Genomic DNA, 25761 nt, shown 5'->3' with positions numbered 1-25761 from the left:
CCATTTTGGGCCATTCCCAGCTGTTGGATTATTCTGAAATACATTCAAATTAATGGGCAGACCTACAAGCCAGGCATAATTCCTCCATCTATGTTGCTCATAGAACTGTCCCCGTGACTGGAAACTCTGTCCACCACTGGCAATGAACCAAGGATGCAGCCCCACTGCTGAAAGGGCCAATCTGCAAGTGTTCCCAGTCCCTGTGGCTCATTGCAGGCTCATCAAGGCAACACTTGTCCGTCTCTCACTTGATTCAATTATTTAGCATCCATTAAGTGCTACAGTAGATAGCCCTGAGCCACCATTTGCCCCTGCTGCTGTCTCTCTAACAATTTTATTCCTGGGGTAGCCCTCTTACCAGTCTGAACAAATAGACATCTGCCCCAGATAGGCATCTCATTTAGAAAAAACTTTCTGTTGGAAGCCTCATGTACAAAGTTCCCAAGTACTGAGGACACATGGCAACAATAAAGAGCTGTGTGTGTGACAAGAACCCCTGGAAGTGTTCATAACTGTCACATGCACTGGAGAGAAAGATACTAAGATCTCAGTGTCTCTAAGTCTGTGAGCTTTTCAGATTCACTGAATCCGCACTTAAGTAATTCACTGGGGCACGTATCAAATATAGAACCAGCCCCCACGTGGTACCCAGCATCCCTTCTCTGGGAGGTGGGAAGGTGGAAGGCATGAGATACAGGACAAACAAATGAGAGGTTCAGGCAGCAAGTGCGGAACTAGGGCCAAGTTCTCAGTATACGGATTCAGGTGGATGTATATGCTTTATTCTTATGTGAGACCCTGACCTGGCCTTTGTCTGCTCTGACGATTCAGCAACCTCCCTCTACCTCAGAAAGTAGTAACAAGTATAAACGGAAACTCAATGGAAAAGGCACGGGTATGAGGTCTCCAGAGCCTGGATGAGACAGGGGAGGAGTGGGGCCCCACCTCAAGGAGAGTGAATTAGAGCTGAGCAGAATGATGGTGCTCTAGCAATAGCATTGTGACAATAACCCCACCCCCTCTACAGTAGCAGCTGCTGCAGCCTCCCTGTGCTCTAAACAGCTTTCTGGGTGCCAAGCAACACATTTTTGTCTTTCCTACTTGGAAAAACTCAAGAAACAGAAACTGTCAGTCCACTTTACAGATGGCAAAAGCAAGGCTCAGTGAGGTTGCACAACCTTCCCAGGGTCCATCCTTTGTGCCTGACAGGGGTATAGCTAGTCCTACAGTTGGGCTTGTTTTAACTGAGCCATCACCCGACAGCCAAAGGATGCTGTTGACATTCCATGCTCCCTGGAAGGGTTGTCCATGTGGAAGGAAAGGACTCCCAGTCTCTGCGAACCTGGAGGAGTCACTGGTCAGGGGTGTCTATCAGAAGATGGTGAGTCTCACAGTTGATAGAGGACGCAGAGGTGCCTGGCTCTGCACGCCATGTTGCTTCTCCCACATATACAGCCCCTCTTTTCTGCTGAAAGCACCGCCGCTCAGGAGACGGCTCCGTGAGGTCCAGAGTCTCCTCTGGCAACACCCTCTCCTTAATCCTGGCTACCCTTATTTCATTACATAAACAAAAACATGACTGGTGAGTCTACCTCCATGTGCTTGTTTCTTTATGGGTCAACTACCAAGGACAGCGTATACTCACGTATTTACAACTATACAGCTTTAGGTTTTATTTGACTTAACATTTCCCCTGATAGTATAGCTGTCATCACTGTCAACATCTTGTTGGGCCACAGCCATGAAATGTGCACCATTTAGCACTGACACTTGCCAGGGCTTGAGAACTGCTGCCCAGAGTCATCTGTGGGAAGGGCTTCACTATACATGCGTATATTGGTTGCACATCCTGAGGAAGGGTTGTGGCATGTGATTAATGCCAAGTGAGGATTTAAAAAAAGGTTTCAGAATGAAAGAAAAATAGAATTTCTATTTGTGAGAGGAGGCACAGAGCAGGTGCCTCGGTGGGGGTGCAGTTATGGTACACAGTCTTTTCAAGTCAGGTCTTGAAGTGCCAGTGTGCCCCACTGCAACAGTCACTTACCTGCTGAAGTTTACCCACCTGCCTTCCAATTAACATTCCCAAAATAACAGCACTGATGATGATAATATTAATAGCAGCTATAGCAATGGAGTCCCCTATTACTGCTACTTGCTCTGGTCTCTACTAGGTCCTCTTCATCAGTGGGACCTGAAATCAGTTTACAGTTCTCAAGTGTGGCATGGAAGCCACTAATATCTACCATGTTGGTCCCTGCTGGCTGACAGGCCTGGGTGACTCCTGCTTTAGGAAAAAGGGTCTAAACTATCCTTAGGGTCTAGATGTGAAACTGTTCCTCATGGACACATTTGTTTTACTACTTGGTACCTGGATGTTGGTGCTGTTTCAGGAGGCTCTGGAACCTTTGGACCCGGGTCTGTAACCCCAGGGGTAGATCAGAGGGTTACAACCTTTCCTGTTTCTGATGCACTTCTGCATTCTGGCTTGCTGAGAAATGAGTCCCAGACACATGTTCCTGCCACCATTAACTGGATGTGCTGTCCCCACGATTCTGGACTGAGGGTCTGAATCAAAACTTACCTTTGAACCTCCCATAAATTGTTTCTTGCCAGGTATTGGGAAACAGTGATGAGAAAAATAGCCAATATAATTATGGACACAGACTAATGAGGCGCATTCCAAACCTGCTCATGAGAATTCCAGCGTGCAGCGTGGGGAGGAAGTGCACTAAGAAAGCCCTGCCTGGAGCAGGTCTGCAGTTCCCACTGAGGCCCTCTCTCTGTCAGCCCCACACGGGGGCATCCCAGCATGACCAGCACTGTGGAGGGTTTCTGCAGTCCTGGGGGAATGAGCCTGTCATCAGCAGGCTGCCCGCTATGGGTGTTTTTTCAAATTCATTTCCAGCCACATTTTGGCCCAAAGCCCCGAAGCTTCTTTTCAGGATGAGAGCACGCAGCCTCCCAATTTCATTTTGCTTCCTCCCTGCTTGTTCAAAGAACAATCATCTAAGATAAAAATATCATCCTCAGGCAAAAAGAATTGAATTCAAACATTCTTAAGAACAGATTCAACAACTTTTCTCTCACAAACAAAACAAAACAAAACAGAACCACAAAGCTGCTTCATTTCTGGTCCCTAGTTACCCTAACAAAGAAAGGAAAGAATGGTGAGAAGTTGAGGGTATTCAGAAGAGAGACTTTCTGAGAGACTTTGGAGTGACAGTGGGTACACTGTATCCCAGTAACCAGTCCTAGCAGCCCTGCAAGGGGGGACTGCCACTAGTTCACCACAGGTGACATGGAGGTCTAGCAGTATCAGCAATATGCCCTGGGTTGCACAGTTGGTCTTGAAAGTTTCAAACCCAAGCAGCTTTCTCCTAGGACCCATGTTCTTACCACAGTGGTACACTTGCATGCAGCTACAGTCCAAACAAGCTAGAAGTTAACTCTTGGTGAATAAAAACTAAAACATGTTACAATTTGACCGTTCTCTCCTCTCCTTTCCTTTGTTTTAGTGGTTGTGGTTTTCCGGATAGAATCTTAGCACTGTCCCTGCTAAGCACATGTTCTGTCAGCGAGCTCCACCCTCCACCCTGCACTCCATACTTTGCCTGTCATGATGCACAGCCTCCACAGCCAGTTGGGCCACTTCACTGTCTGCTTTTCTTCACTGTTTCTCCTGAGATACAAAATCCCCACAAAGCCAATGTATATCAGAACATTGACCTTCCTGCCCTCTGGAGTCTCCCCACGCCAACGTCTGGATGCCTCTCTGTGAACATTAATACTGTTGATTTGTTGACTTTTTACCCCTACCACAACCACAATAGCTTATGACTTGATTTGTATATAAAATATCGTGCTATATATAATCTTTGGGGATAGATGCAGGGTATTTTCTTTTTGGGAGGAGGGGCTATTGTCCTGTTGTCACAAACATTCCCAAGATCACCTTAGGGGTACCTGCAATAACACCAGGGCTTGACCTTGGTTTCTGAGCTAGATCACGTGGGGCACAGCACCTCTCTGGTCTTCCCTCTTATCACACTCTCCTCACTGGGCTCAGAACCAAGGCCTCTTTCCTGTGTTTACAACATCCCAAGTATCCTGTTGCCTTGGCACCTGAGCTAGCTATTCACTCTGCTGCTCTTACATTCAGATGAACTGTCAATCTCCACCCCAGCCCCTGAGAAGCATCTCATGATCATGGAACTAGGAGCACTGCCCAGAAAATGCACCCCACTTTACTCTGCTAACAGAATGCCCAGCATATACTGGTTTTTAGCTTTCTTTACAAGAAAAAAGGCCAGCAGATGTATTTAGTGCCAGAGGGTGCTCCACAGGCATCTGTGGAGGCCCAGACCTCTTCCTTAGGTATCCTTCTAAGGCCAAACCATTTCACAGTGTTCCACATGTTTCTCTATATTGACATGCTATTGATACAGAAGCAACAGGTGGATTAGACTCACTGTATAACACTTCAGACCAAGGCAATGAGGACATGTAGTTACTAGATTTCCTTTTTGCCCTCTTTATAGTTGTGGGGAGAAAAGTGTAACTTAAGTTTCATCCAAAAAAATCCAAGGGGAAAGAATTTTTAAAAATTTGTCTTAAAAGCAGTAAAAATGATCTTTATTAGATCACAAGTCTTTGGCATCCAATTTTCATAACAGTCTGTGTAACTAGATGGGAAATACTTGTGCACATGTCTAAACAATGACATATCAAGTTCTATCAAAGAAAACCAAGTTGGATGAGCAATTATCTTATAGATTACTAATTTTTATTTGAAGTAGGTATTCCGAGACCCAGGATGGCTAAGATTACTAATAATGAGTACAACGAGCCTGCTATTAATGCTCAAGTGAAAATGGGAATTTTGGAATACATGTATCTACCAATAGTTAAGACACCCCTGGTGAGGGTGGTGGTGTGGTTACTGAACATATTTTGTTGACCACATTTTGTTGATCTTGGATACTGGAATCTGTCAGCATGTGGAAGAGACACACAATGAAGGGAACCAGCATTTCCAATTGATATATTACGTCACAAAATCACACAGTTGTAAAAGATTGGTTTAAATTTCAATTACGGCAAAAAAAAAAAAAAAAATCACTCATGCTGATTCAGATTTCCTAGTGCAGAGAGCTTTTTAAAGACCTACTTGTCACTTTAAGTATCCTATCAGTGAAGGATAACCACAGTGCTCTCAAAAGCCACCGGGCACTTTCCCTCCCTTTAAACAGCACACTGGCACCACAGCTGGAGCTTCTTCATTTGCTGGATCTGAGCAACCAAGAGCACCAGCCTGAACACAGAAGCAGCTGTGGAAGCTGGGGCCAGCTAGGCCTAGTGGTTCACACCTCAGCACTCTGGAGGCCCAGAGAAAAGGATTGCCATAGGTCCAAGAGCAGGCTGGGCTATGTAGTTTCAGTTTGGCTCAGAATACAATACAAAATTATATTGAGTTGGTGCCCCCAACCACCCAAAAATGAAAACAAGAAGGAAGAAAAATGATGCCAGTTCTTTTTTTTTCTTGAGGCAGGCATTAAAGAGGTCTGAAAAAAACAAACAAAAACAAAAAACCAAAAAGATAAATCCTGGGTAAGCAAGAAGGAGGTGGCAGGAAAGTGCACAGGGAAGACCAGTTGGCTGGAAACACAGGTGAAAGTTGATGTTGCTTCTTGAGCCAGAATTTCTTCAGGAAACCTTAGCTTCTGCTCTTAAAGTCTAAACATGGTGGGAAGTGGCTCATCTATATTATGGAGGGTAATCATCTCAGAACATACTAATTGTAGATATTAATCATGTCCACAAAACACTTGTATGCTGACAGCTGCATCAATGCTTTTAGTTCAACAGTTGAGTACCGTTTAGCCAAGTTGAAACATAGATCAGAGAAATCCCGTTGATATGGTTTGCTATGTGTAGGCCTGAATCCCTGACAAGACACAGAGAGCAATGGAGGAGAGCCAAGGGTAGGGCACAAAGATGACCGAAACTATCTGGTTCGTCTACAGCTATTTGTGAGGAAAAGGGTCCCACAGTGAAGAGCCTTGGGAAACACAGAGCCGAACAAAATCAGATCAATTGCTTTTCTGGCAAAATGAGGGGAGAGACATCCTGAGCAGGAGAGATGGGGTATTCAAAGCTCTCAGGGTAGTTGATGAAGTCAGCAAGCACAAAGTAGGTATGGACTGAGATATCCAAGTTGATAGGCTGGCAAAGTGTCCAGGGCTTCGTAGAATGGGAGCATCGTCCTTGAAATGATACTTAAAGCATCTATGCCACCCCATACAGGATGCTCTCAACTAAAGACAAGAAGCAGAAAAGCCATTAGGGTTGGCTGATTATTTATGGACTTATGATGGCCATCAATTACTACAGAAGGAAAACCAAGAAATGTTTCAGAGAAAGAAGCAAGCAGGAAACAGAAAACTGAGAGAGCAAATTCTAAAGCTGGGAATAATTACAGTGCATTTTATCATGATTAAAGACTTAGGATGCTCACGCAGTTCATCCTAATCCAATCATCAAATGGCTCTTCTGTCCCAAGCCACGATAAGAGGCTCTTCATGCGATAAGTGGAAAGAACATTACAAACCCCTCCATTCCACGGTGCCACTGAAGAGCCACTTCTCACATTACTATGACAACACCAACAAGCTGCACAGCTACTCACGGAAACACAGCCTAGAGGAGCTTCATCATAGGAAGGGCGGTGCACTGAAGACAAGTGCCACAGGCCGCGTGTAGAAACTGTATTAACTAAATGTCACAATTGGCGGGAAGTTACATCACCACTCCCCGCATCCCCAATTCCCACGCTAGGCAAACCATAGAAAGGTCCATGGAAAGGAGACAAGGCACATTTTTATTCATAAAGTTTTGTTCTCCTATCTTGGCAACTGAAAATGTCATAGAACCACTTGAGGCGGCATCTTGTTCCATCACTGGCTCCAAAACAACACAACTTTAAGACTGCATTTCCTGCAACCAACCACCCTATGGCCGCAGGGCAGACCTGCTGACACCTACCTCAGCCTACAGGAATAGATACTTAAAGATGTAGGCTCTGGCCTTACCACTGGATGGTTAGAATGGAGACAATTTATCTTAAGGCAAATTAAAATAAATAAAAGAAAGTACAAATCATTGCCACTCTTTATGAAAATTTCAGGTATTTTTCATGGCTGTATATTTTAATTATTCAAAGCTTCATTGTTAAGTTTAAATGAATTAATAAAGTGCTTAGTAAACTGCTATGATTGTACTTTTCAGATAGCCATTACCTACAGCTCTTTAGGGTTTTCAGTTAATTTTCAAGGATGAGAAAGAGAGCTGGGTATAATCCAGGAGTTGTGGGGCTCAGGTAGGAGGGTTGTAAGTTTGAGGCCAAACTGGCATAGTGAGAGCTATATATGAAAACTGACACAGACACAGACACAGACATGCAAGCATGTATGAAAGGAAAAAAAAAAAAAAAAAAAAAGAACGCACAGGGCACCTAGAGCTCTACTGGCTCGGAAACCATAATTGTACTGTTTTCCATACTAGGTACTGAGTAATGCAGGGCCACATACTAAAGGCATTTTCTCTGACATCGGTCTCCTTTCTGAAGCTTCTTGTTTTTGAAAACATCTCCAGTTTACGTCTGGGAAAACCTATTCTTTGCTTGGCCCCCTTCTTCATGAGTGAGTCCTGCAGTTTTAACAATAGCTTACAAATGTAAAGGAGACCCCCTTCTCCACTCATGCAGATGAACATCTCAGGATTATCATGAATGTTTGCAGCTACTTTTTTTTTTTAATCCTTGTCTTTTTCTTAAGTGTCTATATCAAGACAACAATTTTAAAGCTAGTTTTTATAAAAACATAAAGTATGGCTTTACTGTTAATCACTGGCCTTAAAGTATTTTTTTTCTTTCTGCATTATGAATAGATGGTAAACACACACACACGCACGTGTGCGTGCACACACACACACACACACACACACACAGTGACAGTATCATTTAAACATTCCTTCTCTGAGGAGCAGGACATGCCAATTTTTAAAAGCAAGTCTCAAGCTCCTTTCAGGAAGAGACACTGTGATTGTAGCAATTTCTGTACAAAATAGAGAGTCTACACAGTATAATTCTACAAGGAAGCACACTTCCAGAGAAGCAAACACTGAGATTTACAAGATTATATGTGAGCAGCTTTCAGAAAGTCGACTTAGAGTTACCTTGTCTGATGGAAATGTGTCCTCTCTGTTATTGAGCCATACATGATGAACTACTGGCAACCACAGACCTTGGCGGCTACATCATCAGAACTTCTGGTAGATTCCACATAAAGGGTAGCTTTGTGCTGAAGCCTAAGAGAATGTATGGAGAATGCACTCACATGGTCTTGCCTGGGATTTGCAGAACAGGGTCCCTGTTTCCAAATGCTAGGTTAGCATCTTGGTCTTTAAGGCACAGGGAGCTTTGTCCTCCAAGAAGTCTAACAGAGTCAGTAGTGAAGGGTGTGAGATGGGAACAGATCTCAGACGTTAAGAGGCAAACATTGATTCGCTTTACAGAGGTTGTACGCACCAGGAACATACCTATGAAGACTAGTGAGACAGGCAGTGGTTCAGGAAAAGCAAAGACTCAGCAATATCAAGAAGAGTCTACAATGTGATCTGTTTTAAAAACACAGTCGCCTGAATTTAATAAACAGAATTTAATAAAAATCTTTATTTTAGATTCAAAACAATGAACAACCACCTTAGGTAGAGAGTCGGATTCCTCAGGCTGAAGTTGAATAGATTCCACTTCCTGGTAGGTATGAAGCCCACACATTTTCTGGTTTAATTAGATTAAAAAAGTTTTGGTTAAAAAGAAAAAAAAATGCAACTTGAATTCTGAATCGCAGCCTTGGATTTGATGTTCCAAATGTCACTGTGTAAATTAGTAGGTTCTGGTCCCTCTCACCTGGATTAATATTTACAGGACACTGGCAAAACATCCAGAGAACTAAACAAGTTCCAGGAAAAGGCTGCCAAGTTAGTGGGCAGGTACAGGAAGGAGAACCCCAGCCTCATTCAGCAGCCTGCACTTAGTGAACCCCGCCACAGGCCAGACTGGGCAGTAGGTGATGGGGTCCACCAGATCTGATGCTGGCTCTCAAAAGTTCTCAGTCTGCCATAGACAAGCTGAGTAAAATTATTGTATGATTAGTATAAAAAGGAAAATATTCCTTTAATTATCAATACCTCACCTTCCTTGCAATTCAAGGAAAACAGCAGCATGGTTGAAAGATCACAGCTGCATTCTCAGAGGGTGAGACTGATTAGGAAAGCGAGCTTCGCTCTCAAACAGCAGGTCTAGGCAATGCTTCTGATGACTGCAAAAATTGTTAATGCAAAAAGATGGTGGAAGGATGTGGTGGCTAGTTTTGGTTGTAAAACAGGCTACACAGAGGCTTGCATGCCTAGAGAATTGGCCAGGTGCAATTATCTTTTGGGGTATCTCTTTGAGAGTTTACAGACGGGACTAGCATGCAGGCCAGGGATGAACTGGGAAGACCACCGCCAATGTACATCACACTATCTACACAATGTAGATCACACTATCTACACAATGTAGATCACACTATCTACACAATGTAGATCACACTATCTACACAATGTAGATCACACTATCTACACAATGTAGATCACACTATCTACTGTTGACTAGGAACTTGCAGAGAGCTACCTGGAAGGTGGGCCACTGGGAAGGTTTGTCAGAGATTATCTAGATTACTTTGATTGAGGTGGGATGGCTCACTCCGAGTGGCTCTATTCCCTAGGCTGAGAACCTTGGATCAAGTAAGGGTGGAGAAAGCTAGTTAGTACTAGCATATTCTGCTCTGTGCTTCTGACTGTGGACATCAAGGAAGAGGCTATTGATCCCTTCTCTTTCCCAACATCAAGGGCTGTAATATGGAATCATGAACTACACAAACTCTTTCTCCCTTAAGTTGCTTTGGTCAGAGTATTGTATCATAGCAACAGGGGAAGAAACAAAGATGTCATTTAATAGGCTGGGATTTTTGTTGGACCAAAAAGCTCATGATAGACACTTTCTCTTGCTCGTGCTTCTCCCCTTTGAGTGGGACAATGAGAAAAAGGAGAAACATCTTTCTGTTTCTCCGGGACATCATGTTCCAGGTTCCTTAGCCTGGGAACTTAGATGTGCATCATGGGCTCCTCAGGGTTTCTATTAATTACTTTTCTGCTGCTGTGATAAAACACTATGACCAAAGGCAACTTATGGAAGCAATATTTTATTTTGGCTTAATTTTCAGAGGAATAAGAATCCATCAGAGTGACTAATGATGGCATCAAGTGGCAGGCACTGCAGCTGGAGCAGAAAGCTCAGATCCTCAACTTCAGACACAAATCAAATAGAGTGAATTGGAAGTAGGGTAAGCTTTCTAACCTCAAAGTCTGCCGTAGTGATGTATTCCTCCAGCAAGGCTGGAGCATTTAAATCTTCCCAAATAGCCCTACCAATGGAAACCAAATACTCAAATATCCAAGTCCATGGGAGACTGTCTTCTTCAAACCAACCCAGGGGTCTTCAGTCTTCTTCCTTGGGCTGGGGCTGAGTTAATGGTTCTCTTCTGGAACTGCCACCTTCCTGGATTAAGCAGTTAGTACTTTCCCTGGCCCCCTAGCCTGCAGATGGCCACAGCAGGATTAACCAGGGGCTCATCCTCTGGGCCAGTCTAACAAATTCCATCTTGTATACATGGTGATGGTTTTGCTTCTCTGGAGATGAATACATAGGAATTTTATAATACATATCTTATATATCTCACCTAATTGACTAATCCTAAAGTCACAACAACAGACATAGTGATGTATACCTTTGCCAATAAAAGTCTTGTCAAACATACAAAGTAACTTAAATCTGATCAAGCCTCTAGACTCAGCCAGTTGCTTGAAGGAAATCAGAAGGCACAAGAGCATGTGAAATGATACCACATGGGACACACCTGTCAGAAATAGGAACAGGAAAACTGCTAAATTCAAATGACCCAACTTCAATCACAACAGGATTATGTGGTGGGGAGGGAAACTTATAGATGAAGAAATCCAAGAGACATCAACTGAAGGCAAGTGCTGGCCTTGTTTAAACTATGGAACAAAAAAAGAAAATTTGATTATTATGTAAGTTAATAATTCAAAGCTTTAAAAGCATGGACTACAATATTGTGCTTGAACAATTTATACACCTAAGGCTCAGAACATTGTGTAAGAGGGTGTGGGAAGACTGTAATAGCAAGAGGACCAGGATGCTCACTGTGAGATGGTGCCTTCTAGACGTGATAGAGATCCTTGCCCATTGAAATCTCAACAGTATGGTTGCCTAAATAAGACTGGCATTATGGTTAACAAGTTGGCAAACCAGCATAGATGGGGACATTTTCACAAGGCCCCACCCCTGGACAAAGGGGCACACCTAATCAAAGGCTGCTAAGGAAGGGGGAATCAGCTTTCTCCAGGGATAAGAATTTGATCAGTTTTATAAAACCCAGTAGGCAGCCCCAAACACAGATTCCTGTGGACAACATTAATTTACCTCAGTATAAAAAGAAATGTCTGCATATACCTATATAAATCTATCTATCTATCTATCTATCTATCTATCTATCTATCTATCTATCTATCTATCTATCTATCTATGGTAACTATAGAAGAAGAGATCATGAATTCAAGAGGGAGAGGGAGTGGGAAGACATTATATGGGGGCTGGAGGGAAAAGGAAGGGTAGAAGTGATGTAACTACTCATATGTGAAACTTCTCAAAAAAATTGAAGAAATTATGGTCATCATTTTCAGATGTGCTTTTTCTGCTATGTAAACATATAAGTGTTTGTGGAGAAAGTCCTGTAACTAATGTTAACAGATTGGTGGGCAGTTAGGTGTGACTGTATCTTGAATAAAAGGCCAAGGCAGTAGCCAGGCATGGTAGTGCATAACTTTAATCATAGGACTTGGGAGGTAGAAGCAGGTGGATTTCTGTGAAACTGAGTCTACATATCGAGCCCCAGGACAGTCAGGGCTTCATAGAGAGACCAAAAAAGAGGCTGAAGCAGGAAGACTATAAGTTCCAGGCCAACTTGGGCTACTACATAGTTTAAAATAATAAAAGACAGCAAAGGATGGGTCAGCAAGATGGCTCAGTGGGTGAGGGTACTTGATGGTCTGACAATCTGAATTCCACTCTCACATGGCTGATAGAAAGAACTGACTCTAAGTTGTGCTTTGACTTTCCCAGATAAGTCATGGCAGATGCCCACAATAAATCAGTAAATGTAAGAAAAAAAATACCACAAAAAAGAAAAAGAATGCTGGGAAAGCATATGAAGTACCCCATATCAGACCCTGTCAGAGGAGCGCAAATCAGTGTCAGAACGAGACAGTGCTTTTTTTATACTAGGACAGCTAAACTAGGATAGCTAAACTAATGCAGAGGACTGGGAACCTTTACGTGTCTCGGTGAGAATGCGCAGTGGCAGGTCTCACGAGGTTAAACATGGAATGACCTGGTGATCCAGGAATCCACACCCAAGAGTGATGAGAGTAATATGTCTGTAGAGAACTGCGACACAATTGTTTATAGCAGTATTATAATGAGAGATGACACACAGCAGCAAAGCGAGCATTCATTAAATTATGGATCAATCGCTAGAAAGTCATACAATGAAACATTTTACCATTAAAAGAAAATGGAAAGGGGGGGATAGGTGGAGTAAGGTTGGGGAAATATGCTTGAAGTACAATATATACTTGCATGAAAAATAGCCTTACATAAAACTTCATAATAAAAATATATACACAATGAGCTATCAAAATGCTTTAATATTTATTTTAAAAATGGCACATGGATAGATGCCATAAAATAGACAATCATTGAGATCAGACAAAAGTGGCCTCATGTTCTATAACTCCGTATATATGAGGTATCCAGAGTAGACAAACCTATAGCAACAAAAAGTAGGGCAGTGGTTACTGGCGTGGAGTGGGGTAGGGAAAAACTGGAGGAGGGTGACCAGTCTAAGGGTTCTTAGGTTTTCTGAGAGGCAGTGCCAGTGCTCTAACAGTGATGGCAGTGGTGTGCACTCTGTGATTGGTACTGAAAAGCATGAAATGGTACACTTATCTAGGGAACATGAAGTATTGAAGAAATGTAGGTAAAAACACAGGTGAGATACAATGGAGCACACAGAAATTTGTTTAAACGTGGAAGCCTCTATCTATATCAGGACCTCTTGCTCAACCCTGGCTCCAGTCCTGACCAACTGTGTGACCTTGAGAACAGGCAGTTTGAACTTCAGTTTCTTTAATTCTGTTATGGGGGAGCATAACAGATTGTATGGAAGCCTGAGTCAGCCTGTGGCACATGAGAGAGATGCTCATAGAACACAACTAACTATGTCTGCTTTGTCAACTGGCTCCTGCAGGGCTCACTGCCACCGTAGGCACACATGGAGGCTCATGCAAAGCTTCCTAAAGTCTTGCTCTGGGTTGGTCTTTTAAATTGGTTGGGCTGCTCTTTACCATGGTCTATCTCCAAGGAGGTCTGAAGTTTTGTGACTGAGTTTTCTTTTGAGCTTTAGGATACAGATGGAGATTTACAGAGCAGCAAGAGATGTAAGGAGTCCCTGAGTAGTAATACAAAAAAATCTCTCCACCAGGTTTGGCCACCTCACCCAATAGCCTCTAGTGAACCCCAGTCTCTCTCTTTGGACAGAGACCTTAGGAGACCAGCTCAACCCAGAGGTGGCAGTGTGCTGTTATTAACATCGACAGGCCTACGTGGACTCTAACTTGGGTCACTTGCCTTGCATTTCACTTGTACATCACCAGTTATCAAACTGTTATGATAACTTGTACATCCTAAGTTATCAAAGATCTCCGACACCTCAATAACAAAGGTACTACATAAACCCAACCAGTGAAACTACAGCTAATATTTTATAAATGGCATTCTGAATGAAGAGCATGCACACATGTATTTGCGCATGCGCGCGCACACATACACACACATTATGTTCTCAAAACAGAACAGCAGTATTTCATATCATTCGAATTTTCTCCAAAACAGATTTCTTAAAAAAAATTGTTGTTCTGTATGTATTAATTGCACAGGGCAATCAGCCAATGAGAGATGTAAGCATATGGACTAAATTTCATGGCTTTGAAAACCACAAGAGAGCCAGGCAGCAATATGCTCTTCAGCTCTGCTCCCTGAGAATGCTACTCACCTGGCCCAAGCTCATAGCAATGGTTTGCTTAAACATGCAGTATCCTGTGGGCAGGGGTGGGAGGGAGGCATCAGGGATAGGGATACAGCCCTGTGAAGCCGTTCAAGGAGTGCTGATCAGTCCTTGGGAATACTCCTTCACAAGACCTTTCTGTAAGACATTTGAGATGGGAGTGGCAATTGGTAAGCTCAGAGTTTAGTGCATGTGTGCATCTGACATGTGACTAGGACACAAATTATTCTTTAAAGTGAGAAGTAAATGTGGTGGTAGTTCAGTAGACATCCACTCCAATTTACAGGGTAAGCAAGTATATCCTACCAAAGAACAGAGCAAAATGCATTTGATTTCACTGCGATAATAGTGATAATGTACACATTTATATCACTTGCCAAAATGAACAATGTTTTTCCCATTGCCTGGATAGTCTCCTTGGCTCCCTCTGGTTTGGTAATTGAAATAGAACTGTGTACCGTGTTGCTTTTCAGAGACAACATCAGCACTGATATTTGTAACTGAAATGCACTTCCAAGTGCACAGTGGATTCTTGTGGAGACTATACTATAGTATCCCTTCCCGTGCAGCAAAGGTAGAGACAGAGCTGGAAAAACTACAACCTCGCAGTCTGCCTCCCCACCCCCCCCCCAGCACCCCCACCCCAACCCCCATTACAGAAGACTGCCACGCTCACTGAAGGCTTATGTTTCACTGTAGGCAGGGGCATGACATTTGTTGCCACTTGAGCTTTACTTTAATTTCCAATGGGAGGTGTCACAGTGAGGACGGGGGAATTGAATCTCTACTACTCTGCTTTGGAATGTGAGGTACTAGGGCAGCAACCGTGGTCCATAAATCTCTGGGACCCTCTGATGTGCACTGGGGATGGACAGGGCATGAAGAAGAATATGCTCCTCTGTTGGCAGATTTATGTTCAAGGTAGACTGGCAGATGCTGTCTTGCACACCCTCCCATGGGAGGCAGGAGAAGTATTATCATGGTTCACTTACAAGGATATCAGTATCTGGCCATGTTACCCAATAGGGAGACTGTGATCTCCAAAGCCTAGATTCTGGCCTTGGCCATCCCATTCCATGTTCTCAGTGACTTGGAGTATATCTGCAGGCCTGGCCTGCATGTGATAGCTGCCTCTAACCATGCGGTTCTTGTCTCTACCTCTCCTTGGGCCATGTGGTCTGGTGGTAAAGTCTGATCTAGCACCAGGGTTTTCTGATGCTTAGTGGCTCTTTGAAGGCCCAGAAGCCACTTTATTCTCAGATGCTGAATATGTTTTTCAAATCTGTGCAGTATTGGAATACTGGTTATTGCCCAGGTGGCAATGAAGATATGCTTTTATGAGTGATTCACGGGTCGCCAGCATAGTGTGGGGCAGCCCATGCTGGGAATTGCAGGCAAGGTCCACAGGAAACTGCATGGACACACTTGCTTCTTTCAGCAAACAAGGCAACAGGGTGATGATATCCAGCTGGCCTCTAATCAAAGGGAGTGGAGAAAGGACACAGCAGAATAGGGGCAAGTCGAGGAAGCAGACACGTACAGGACTGGGCTGACTGTGCCTCTGCTAAAACAAAAACAAGACATTTTGGTTCATCAGAGCACACTGGAGAAGGCTGTGCTGCATCTGCTTGGGATATAAAGATGGCTGTGCTCCTGGAAACACGAGTGTCCTGAAGAATGCAAGGACTACAAACTCAAATGCTACCAAGTCAAATAAAACTCTTCTGTAAAGGCCTTCTCTACTGGCTATTTTACCTAGTGACATCTGGTAAATGGCAAGGCTGGAGAAAAGGCACAGAAGTAACAGGAGACCCTGAACACCGCTTTTCTGTTCAGCATGGAGGAGAGCACAGACAGGTAAATACAGCCTATGTCACCAGTTTGCTTGCAGCTGAAGGACTCACGCAGATGCAAGTTGCATGTCTTCCTATTTGGAAAGTCAGTGATGTGTGCAGCCTTGGAGTTAAAAGAATGTCTTTGGAATGATACTGTTAGGACTCCTGGCAGGGTCCTAGTAAGCTGCCAGCCAGCCTTACAACCTTCAAGTCCCTAAGAGGTCAACATCACTTGACATGGGATGGGGCAAATCTTGAGGTGACCATGACAGCAATGACTAGTGGCCAGCTATATCAGAGGGATGTGATGATGATTAAGACATAGTCCCTGCCTGTCAGAGAGCTGTCATCTAACACAGACAGAAGACCGAATGTCACTGTTGAACACAGAAGATAAAGGTAATGACAATGGAGTATACAGCCACTGACGGCTAGAACAAACAAGTGTAAAACAGAGTGGCTGGGGCAGCGACACTCAGGATGGGCAAGAACTCCAAATGGAGAGGTAGGGGACAGGAGAGCTCAGATTTGGGGAGCATGACAGGCACACATGACATGGGAATACTCTGAACCTGTCAAGGAGGGACATATGCGTAAAAGCATTATGGGATCACCAGGGTCCTGGGAACCTGGTTTAATACAGAGAATAAGCAGCAGGAGGCAACAGACTAGCTGGACAGCACTTACAGGATGGATTAGAGAGCAAAGGCCCAGCAGAGCATGGAGTGGCTCACACAGGGAGGAACTCCCTCAGCTCTGGGCTGGCCTGCTACCTTGATCATGGAAGACGAGGGGAAATTAAGTGGACAGCATAGGGGGCAGTGGGAAGGTGATGGAGAGCTCCCCCCCCCCCAGGTTAGAGTTAATGCAGGTAGCACAAGGTAACCCTGTATGATCCACACGTAGCCCAAGGTGTCAGCAGGCCACCTGGTCTGGAGTTGGCAGCAAGCAGCTGAGGATGAGGCTCTAGGGTTAGAAGAGAAGATGGCTTCAGAAAGAGATCTAGGAATTACCTTTGTGGGTATGATGGAGGACGAGGGACGAGGGGAGGGAAATAAGGCAAGCATCCCAAGGACAGTCACACTCAGGAGGCGGTAGGCAGCAGTGAGGAACACATACCTACCAGGGAGGAGAGAAACTATATCATGACAGGTCTTGTCTGCTGGGGATCCGATAAACAGAGGGGAGTAGGTAAAGAGAGTGAGAGCACATGGGCTCGGGAAGGGCTGTTCCTCAAGGGCTTCTTCCACTTCATTGTTTTTTGAGACAGAGTCTTACTAGGAAGTCTATGTTGGCCTCAAACGCATGACCTTCCCGTCTTGGTTTCCCAGAAGCCAGGATGCCAGGCATGTACCACACCAAGCTACAACTCTAATAGAAGTAAACTACCTTCTATGATAACCATTTGTCAGCTCCCGTGAATCACGGCTTTTGTGTCCAGGCCAGAGTTCTTGGCTTTTAGGATCAGTTGAAGGACATCTGGCACACACATGAGCTGGTGTTATTTAGTGACTTTTTAAAAAGGTAAACACACATTGGATAAGAGAAATGCAGGCATTTATGAAAAACTGTTACCGTTGGCTGCCATCAGCAAGGACATGGCAGTGAGCTGTCTTATGGCACAGCTCTTTCTGGTCACTGGATTCAGTACCAGAACACAGCCTGAGACCCTAAAGTCTTTCCTGCTTTATGTCATGGTCTTGTTACCTTGGGTAAGTCATTAACTCTCTCTCCATACTTCTTTCTTCTCAATGAATGAAACAGAGATAATTGTGCCCATTGTTGCAGGGTTACCTGGAGTGTTCTCAAGAAATTGGAAATACACTGAGCATGAGAGAAGGGTATGTATGTGGTGAGAAGGGTGTATATGTAGTAAGAAAGGTGTGTATGTAGTGAGAAGGGTATATATGTAGTGAGAAGGGTGTATATGTAGTGAGAAGGGTATATATGTAGTGAGAAAGGTGTATATATAGTGAGAAGGGTATGTATGTAGTGAGAAAGGTGTATATGTAGTGAGAAGGGTGTGTATGTAGTGAGAAGGGTGTATGTGTAATGAGAAGGGTGTGTATATAATGAGAAGAGTGTGTATATAGTGAGAAGGGTATATATGTAGGGAGAAAGGTGTATATATAGTGAGAAGGGTATGTATGTAGTGAGAAAGGTGTATATGTAGTGAGAAAGGTGTATATGTAGTGAGAAGGGTATGTATGTAGTGAGAAAGGTGTATATGTAGTGAGAAGGGTGTGTATGTAGTGAGAAGGGTGTATGTGTAATGAGAAGGGTGTGTATATAGTGAGAAGAGTATGTATATAGTGAGAAGGTTGTGTATATAGTGAGAAGGGTATGCAATGTTAGCTATCACGGTGACTCCCACTGACAGAAACTCCAGTAGTATTGTAAAAAGCAGCTACTGCCAATTTTGGTGGCTTTAGCAGGCAGTAGTCACAGCAATCCAGAGACAGATCAGAGTGGGACTCCTCAGAGGAAACTACACTGGAAGAAGACAGATCTTAAGAGCAGAGCAGATGTTGCCCTATTCCTTAGGGAAAGAAGGAGCTGCCTCTGAGGAAGTCAGGGGAGTATGGATTCTTCATCCTCCCCTTATGGCTTTGTTAAGATCTACAGCATTTCTTCATGTCCTGCAGGTGGTGAGCACCTCTGGCCTTTAATGTTTCCTGATTTCCTCACAAATGAGCAAAAGGAAACCCCAAGGGAAGATGAAACTCTCGGGGACCCAGCTATGTGCACTTGGGTTCAGCTGTTTGGCTGATGTGGATGAAGTCCTTGGTCCTACCCTGTAAGGTGGAGTGCGATGTTTCTGGGCTAAGTTCAGACGAATTCAATTCTTTGTCTTATTAAGTGAGTTCTTGAACTCATATAAATGAGTCTCTGCTGGCACAGTGTCCAAAGGACACTACCTTACTTCAAGCTCATGAAGATAATAAATGCAACTCCAGTTCCCCAGAGTTCAAGGACAAGTTAAGACCAAGAGAAAGAGTTACACACCAGGATGTTTGTTGCTTTGCAGTATGGGGTGGCCTGAGAAGAGGCCTTTACGAGAAAAGGGCATAAAGGAATGTTCTAGAGTGACCACCTAAGGGAGTGTAATTATTGAGTTCATCCAACTGAACAAATAAGATTGGTGTGTTTTATGATATGCACTCACTAATAAGTGAGTATTAGCCCAGAAGCTTGTAATACCCAAGATACAATTTGCAAAACACATGAAACTCAAGAAGAAGGAAGACCAAAGTGTGAATACTTCGATCCTTCTTAGAAGGGGGAACAAAATGCCCATGGAGGGAGTTACAGAGACAAAGTGTGGAGCAGAGACTGAGGAAAGACCATCCAGAGACTGCCCCACCTGGGGATCCATCTCATATACAACCTCCAAACCCAAACACTATTGTGGATGCCAACAGGAGCCTGATATAGCTGTCTCCTGAGAGGCTCTGCCAGTGCCTGACAAATACAGAAGTGGATGCTCACAGTCATCTGTTTGATGGAGTACAGGGCCCCCAGTAAAGGAGCTAGAGAAAAGATCCAAGGATCTGAAGGAGTTTGCAGCCCCATAGGAGGAACAACAATACGAACTAACCAGTACCCACAGAGCTCCCTGGGACTAAATCACTAACCAAAGAAAACACATGGTGGGACTCGTGGCTCTAACTGCATATGTAGCAGAGGATGGCCTAGTCGGTCATCAATGGGACAAGAGTTCCTGGTCCTGTGAAGGTTCTATGCCTCAGTATAGGGGAATGCTAGGGCCAGGAAGCAGGAGTGGGTGGGTTGGTGAGCAGGGGGAGGGGACATGGGATAGGGGGTTTTCGGAGGGGAAACCAGGAAAGGGGATAACATTTGAAATGTAAATAAAGAAAATATTTAATTAAAAAATTGGTGTGTTTTACTTATTTTATATAAGTTCTGTTCCCACAAAGGTTAAAACATCTAAAAATAAAGAAAGTCCATGGGGGTATCCTGCGCTTTTATATCCCTGGGTCCAGGTGTAGAACAAGAAAGTGTAGGATCCACTGTCCTCTCTGCATTATATCTATAAGCTCAACCCACTGTCACGTTTTGTATTTTAGCACCTGAACAGAGTCAAACAATGTCTGGTTGCTCCTCCCTACAGGCCTCCCCAATCTTTTGGGCACAGCCTTCCTTCTCTCCTTCCTTCTGGCCATGTAGAGTGGCCACTGGGATGACCCTTGTATTCCTTTCAAGCTCAAGCTATAGCATGCCTGGGAAAAAGGCTTGCCATAGTTTGGGCTTGGGATGAATATAATAGGAAGTTCCTGAGCACCTCACCCAAGGCACTGGCTCTCTGGAGAAGTGCGCCATCAGAAGCCAAAACAGACTGTCTGCGATCATCACTTACTGGGCTTGCTCAGTTTACAATCTGCATTGTGTGGCCTCTATGTTATCTCTTAGAACAGGAATACTGCCAGCAGCTCACTCTGCTTTTTCTCTGAGCATAATGCTGTCAAAACATATGGATTTTCCAATATTTAACCATTTTGGATTTTTCAAGTGGCAATTCAATTTTATGTTTTGAACTATATTTCTTACTTATCATACGTGTTGCCAGACAGGCCAGCTTCTGCAACTGTGAGGGGCACTGCTATAGCTTTGTTCATTTCAAGCATTAACCATGATATTTGTCTCTTGTGCACTAAGAACACCATTTTCAACTGCTCTAGAACAAAACCAAAGGGTTTATAGAGTTAGCTACTATAGCATAGACAACACACGGATGTGTGCACAGCCTCTCACCTAAATGTACTTCGCTTAGTAGTCACAGTATTCTGAACACAGGCTCTATTTTGGATAAAAATAATAACAGAGTTCCCTACCAGATAATTGCCGATGGCTCTCCAGTTTAAGTCAGAAGTTCTTTAATACATTCCCTATTTATGCTTTTCTTTCTTGGCTACTTTTGCAAAGTGACCACCCTGACAGATTCGTGACTCAAGTCACATAAGAAGCTTGTTTTAGTTTCATACTCTATTTCCATGAAAAAAAATACTCTAACAAAAACAACAGAAAAGTTTCGGGTTACAGTTCATGACTGTGGGGGAGTCAAGGCAGCAGGAACAGAAGCAACTGGCCTCATCCCATCCATAATCAAAGAGCATAGGGGATGAATTAACGCATGTGCTTGTGCTCAGCTTACCTGTTCAGCTCCCCTACAGTCCACGGATTTTTGCCTGGGGAATGGTGCCTCTCGTGGTAGGCAGGTCTTCCCAATACAATTAATGTAATAATAATAGCTCCTCACAGCAATGACCACAGACCTACCTGATCTAGACAGTCTCTTACTGATACTCTTTCCAGGTGTTATATATTGAGACAACTTAAAAATTAACCAGCACAAAGCTTGTTAAGTCTGCTTGTATGTTAGATCCAGTTCTAGGACTGAAGCCCTGATCTAGTCACCAACAGAAAAGGGCTAATCAGGCCTAATAAACACTGGGCATGCAACACAGTGAGAGGCAGACCCATAATGCTTGATTCAAAACCATGGCACTCTGTGAAGCTTATCATTGATGTAATGACAGTGTCATGACACAAAACCCAATGGACTCCACAAGTGTCAGGTTTTGACAACTAACTCCATTTTATTTGATAGGAATTTGAAAGAAAATACTTAACTTTCATGAAATCTTGCTTGTGGAAATGTTTAAGTGTGAGCAGAACTGATTTTCTTTTGAAGCAACAGGGTTGCAGAAAAGCCAATGTCTTTAAAGCAAAGCCAGAGTGTGTAGGAGCCCTACTAAAGTTCTATCATGGGGGATTTTCCCGCTGTACCCAAGGGAGACTGGGAGATGAGTAGCAGCTCAGAGTTTACAGAAAGGCATGTTTAGTTGGTCATTTCTGAGCTGCTGATGTACCCTAGACCTGTCCAGGGTCCTCTATCCTGGGCCCCTTCACACCGTCAGGTTAGTATGCGTGGGAACCTGGCAGTGCATGGAGAAGAGAAACTCAAAGCAAATCTACCAAAAAAAAAAAAATCTTAATTAATCATGAAACCTAAACAAACCAACCTCAGACAAGCTATATGTGCCTGGTATTGCTTTTTGATGTCAGACTGAGTATTTTTACCTAAGTGACAACTTCCCAAATATGGTACAAGGGGCAGTCTGGCCCAATTTCCTTAGCTTCTAAAATTCTCCTGTACTTATTGACCTATGTCAGTCCACTAATGAATTGTCTTTTTTCATCAATTCCAAACACACTGATGTTTAGAGTCCATTTAAAAATGATTCCCACAATCATAGACTAAAGGCACATTTTATTTAGTCCTTTCGAAGGCAAGAAGCTACACCACTATAGACAGACAACAGCAAAAGCAGCAGTGGGTGGCATGCAGCTCAGCAGGGGACACTTCCTGCCACGCTCAAGGCCCTGGGTCAGAGTTAGACTCCAGCATTAGAGCCCAGTGAGGGAAGGACAGAGGTTTAGTTTTTAGTTCACTCTCATTAACTAGGGCGGGTCAGAGATGACATTACTACCTCTGTAGTCACTGCCCCTTCCAAGGTTTGCTTGTTTGTTTGTTTGTTTTACAAAAACAAAACAAAACAGCAAAGGATTACCATCTGGCTGAGTATACACTTTTCACTTTCAGTCAAAAAGCACAAAACAACTGCTAACAGTGAGAAAAATGCTACTGATGTTTGACTTTGGTTTTGCTCATGTGCTTGCTCTCAATGAAACATTTAAAAACCATCCACAGCGCTGGCCTTCAAAAGCTTTCGATGTTTAGATAACATGTTAACCAAAATTCCAATCTGGAGTTATGTCAAGAGCAACAGTACAATAAAGCAGAAGGCAGAGAAAGGCTAGACTGGCTTGAAAATAGCCACTATAAATCTGAAAATGGCACAAAACACACATATATATGCAGACTGCTGTATGTGTATTGGATAAGACATCCATCTATTGCCACCTACATTACTACTCCCAGGGTCTATTTTAATACATTTACCATGTTACTACTAAAAGTGGATAATGAGGAGACCCACAACCCATTAAAGGGCAGTATAATAAAAACTTTGTAGTAGAGAACAATGAATCCCAATGAGCCTTTTTATTTACATGATTTGAGCTACCCACTTTATGCTGCCTTTTATTTATTTCATGTTAATGACTAGTTCTCCTTTGTCTCTGGCCTTCTTTTAGGGATTAAACCAGAGATTATAAAAACAACAAACAAACAAACAAAAACCCAAAAGGGTTGTGCCACAGACCCTGGGGTCTTTGGTGTCATGAGAACACTGTTAGACAGCCTGTGTCTAGCTTCTGAGGCTTTGCTAGAGTCCACAATTCTGCACCCATCCAAAGATGTATGCAGAATCTCTATTCCCAGTGAAAGCCCAACCAGAGGTGCAGCCAGACTTATTTACATTCATGCTTTTATCACAGGCACATGCCCAACACCTCCAGGATGCTCACAGGCAATGCACGGTGACAGCCCTGAGGGAGAGATGACAATGTGGCTCCCAGGCACATCACTAATATCAGCTTTCTGCCTGTGACCAACAGCCTCTGCAGAGAAAGCACAAAGGACTCTGACTCTGCAGGCCAGGTAATCTGGAAAAGTGAATGGATCCTGTCCCTTGGGACTGGGTCTGTCACAATGCACACTTGTCACAGGCTGGCAGGCCATTTTTCTGCCAGAGCCCACCAAATCCTTCAAATCCTTCTGGGCCTTCTGCAATAAGCTCTTCATATCCTGATTCTTACTTAATGTTCACATGGAAAAACAACTGTGCAGGGTGTGACTGTAAAAGCCTTATAGAAAATTAACAACAAATAGGGATGGAAACATGAAGGAAGACATTAATTCTCTTCTGAGGCTATATGGGAAAGCAAACAATATCCCTGTGAGACACAGTCTAGCACAACAGGTGCTGTGGTGATAGAGGGGGCCCTTTCCAGAAAGAAGGGGACCTTGCACATGACAACCTTATTATAGTATGGAACGTTTTAATGAGGTCATTTACATTTGTCTGTCTCTCAGATCTGAATGCCTCTTAAATATGTGCCACTGATCACTAACATAGTGAAAGGAATTTAATGACAATGACTTTGCTTATCTATCTATCTATCTATCTATCTATCTATCTATCTATCTATCTATCTACCTATCTACCTATCTATCTATCCATCTATCCAAAGAAGCTTCTCAAAGTTAATTAGTAAAAACAAATACAGTATTTATCTCAGAAGATATTATTTGTGGCTCCTAGTCCTCAGATATTCACTTATACGGGAAAGTGATTGAAGATCCTGGCAGTGCCCCAACCCCATCCCCAACCCCTCTCCCCTCCAGGCCTTGGGGAATCTGGCAAGGCCAAAGCTTCCAAAGGGCTGTTAAACTACAGATGCTTTTCACATCAGTAAGATACTTCCGAACTCTGTGTTCTTGGCCATGGTACTGTCCTTCTCTTTCTTGTCCCCTGTATCCACAACTTTTCTATGTGGCTGTTGCCTCCACCCTCCACATCAGTCCACTGTCTACAGGCAGAGTCCTACCTAACTGGCACAGCACAAGTCTGCTAAGATTCAAATACTGTCAGATGGTAGTTTTGATTAAAAAAGCAAGTGCTTTTAAGTTGAAAATATAGCTTGATACTTTCTTCAGACCTTTTACTTCACACCAAACCACAGACAGGTCAGAGGGCTCTAATATCACTCAGCTCAACTACACCCTAAAATGAGATATTTGAAGTTTGCAAATGAGTGCAAAACAGGTTCTCTTTAAGCCAAGTACTAAAATAATCAACTAAAGCCATTTCAAAGGTGAATCTTCAGTTCTGGTCTTATTTCAGGGCTTATCTCTGTTGAAGGCAGACCCGTGCCTCCAGTGGGCAATGAACAATGCTCTGGGAAAACAGAGTTGTATCATACAGTGTCCGGAAGTGGGAAGGAGACTGCAGGGAACACTTGCTGTTCTTAAGTGGAGTTCATAAACTGGATCCAAATTTCTCTTTGATAAAACAAAGGAGCCAGAGGTCTTTTTGTTTCCAGATTCCTATGCAATGCTGAGTTAGGAATCCTTCTCAAAGAAATGTGAAAGAATGACTTTACTTCTTCCACACTCATAACAAATTCTTAAATCATATTTATTTATTCATCGTGCCTGTGCTCACGTGGAAGTCAGAGGACAATGTGAAGTCAGTTCTCCCTTTCCACCATGTGGGTCTCAGAGCTTGAACTTGGATCACTGATCAGCCTCAGCAACAAACACCCTTAGCCATGGCACCATCTCTCACGCCATCCCCATGTCCTCTACTTCCTTCTATTCCCATCCTTTTTATGTCTCCTATAACTCAGGTTAAAAAAAAAAATCAAAACTCCCTCTAATCCATTATCAACTCAGCCATCATGTCTCTTTACTTTGGCTAGGCACTCTTGTTATCTGTGTTTAAATCTGCAGTGGTTAGAAAGCCTGTAAGAACGTAGTAGAGTGATTTTCCAACTTCACTTAGGTAAGTAGGAAAACCAAGAGCTCACAAAACATCCTGCCAAAATGCTTATGTTTTTCTAATATCTTCTAGGCTGAAAAAGTAATCAAAGCCAGTTGGCTTTGCTATATTTTTTTTCTCTTCTGTATTAAGTCA

The 25761-nt window shown here is 43.4% G+C and overlaps 1 protein-coding gene across 10 annotated transcripts in view; it reads right to left on the bottom strand.

Moving 5' to 3' along the window:
- The window catches only part of Fars2 (phenylalanine-tRNA synthetase 2 (mitochondrial)), a 420168-nt gene that overhangs the window by 43981 nt on the left and 350426 nt on the right, over positions 1-25761 (bottom strand). Inside the window, exon 7 of one of the 10 annotated variants that reach the window (XR_003950479.1) lies at positions 14292-14441. The exons of the other annotated variants lie outside the window; for them this stretch is intronic. The gene's annotated coding sequence lies outside the window, so the exon portion shown is untranslated. The remainder of the gene's footprint in view (positions 1-14291; positions 14442-25761) is intronic. 10 annotated transcript variants of the gene reach the window in all.

Source organism: Mus musculus, chromosome 13 (genome assembly GCF_000001635.26).
Source record: "Mus musculus strain C57BL/6J chromosome 13, GRCm38.p6 C57BL/6J".
NCBI lineage: Eukaryota > Metazoa > Chordata > Mammalia > Rodentia > Muridae > Mus > Mus musculus.
Note: the sequence above shows the minus strand (reverse complement) of the source record. Positions and strands in the feature narration are given on the sequence as shown.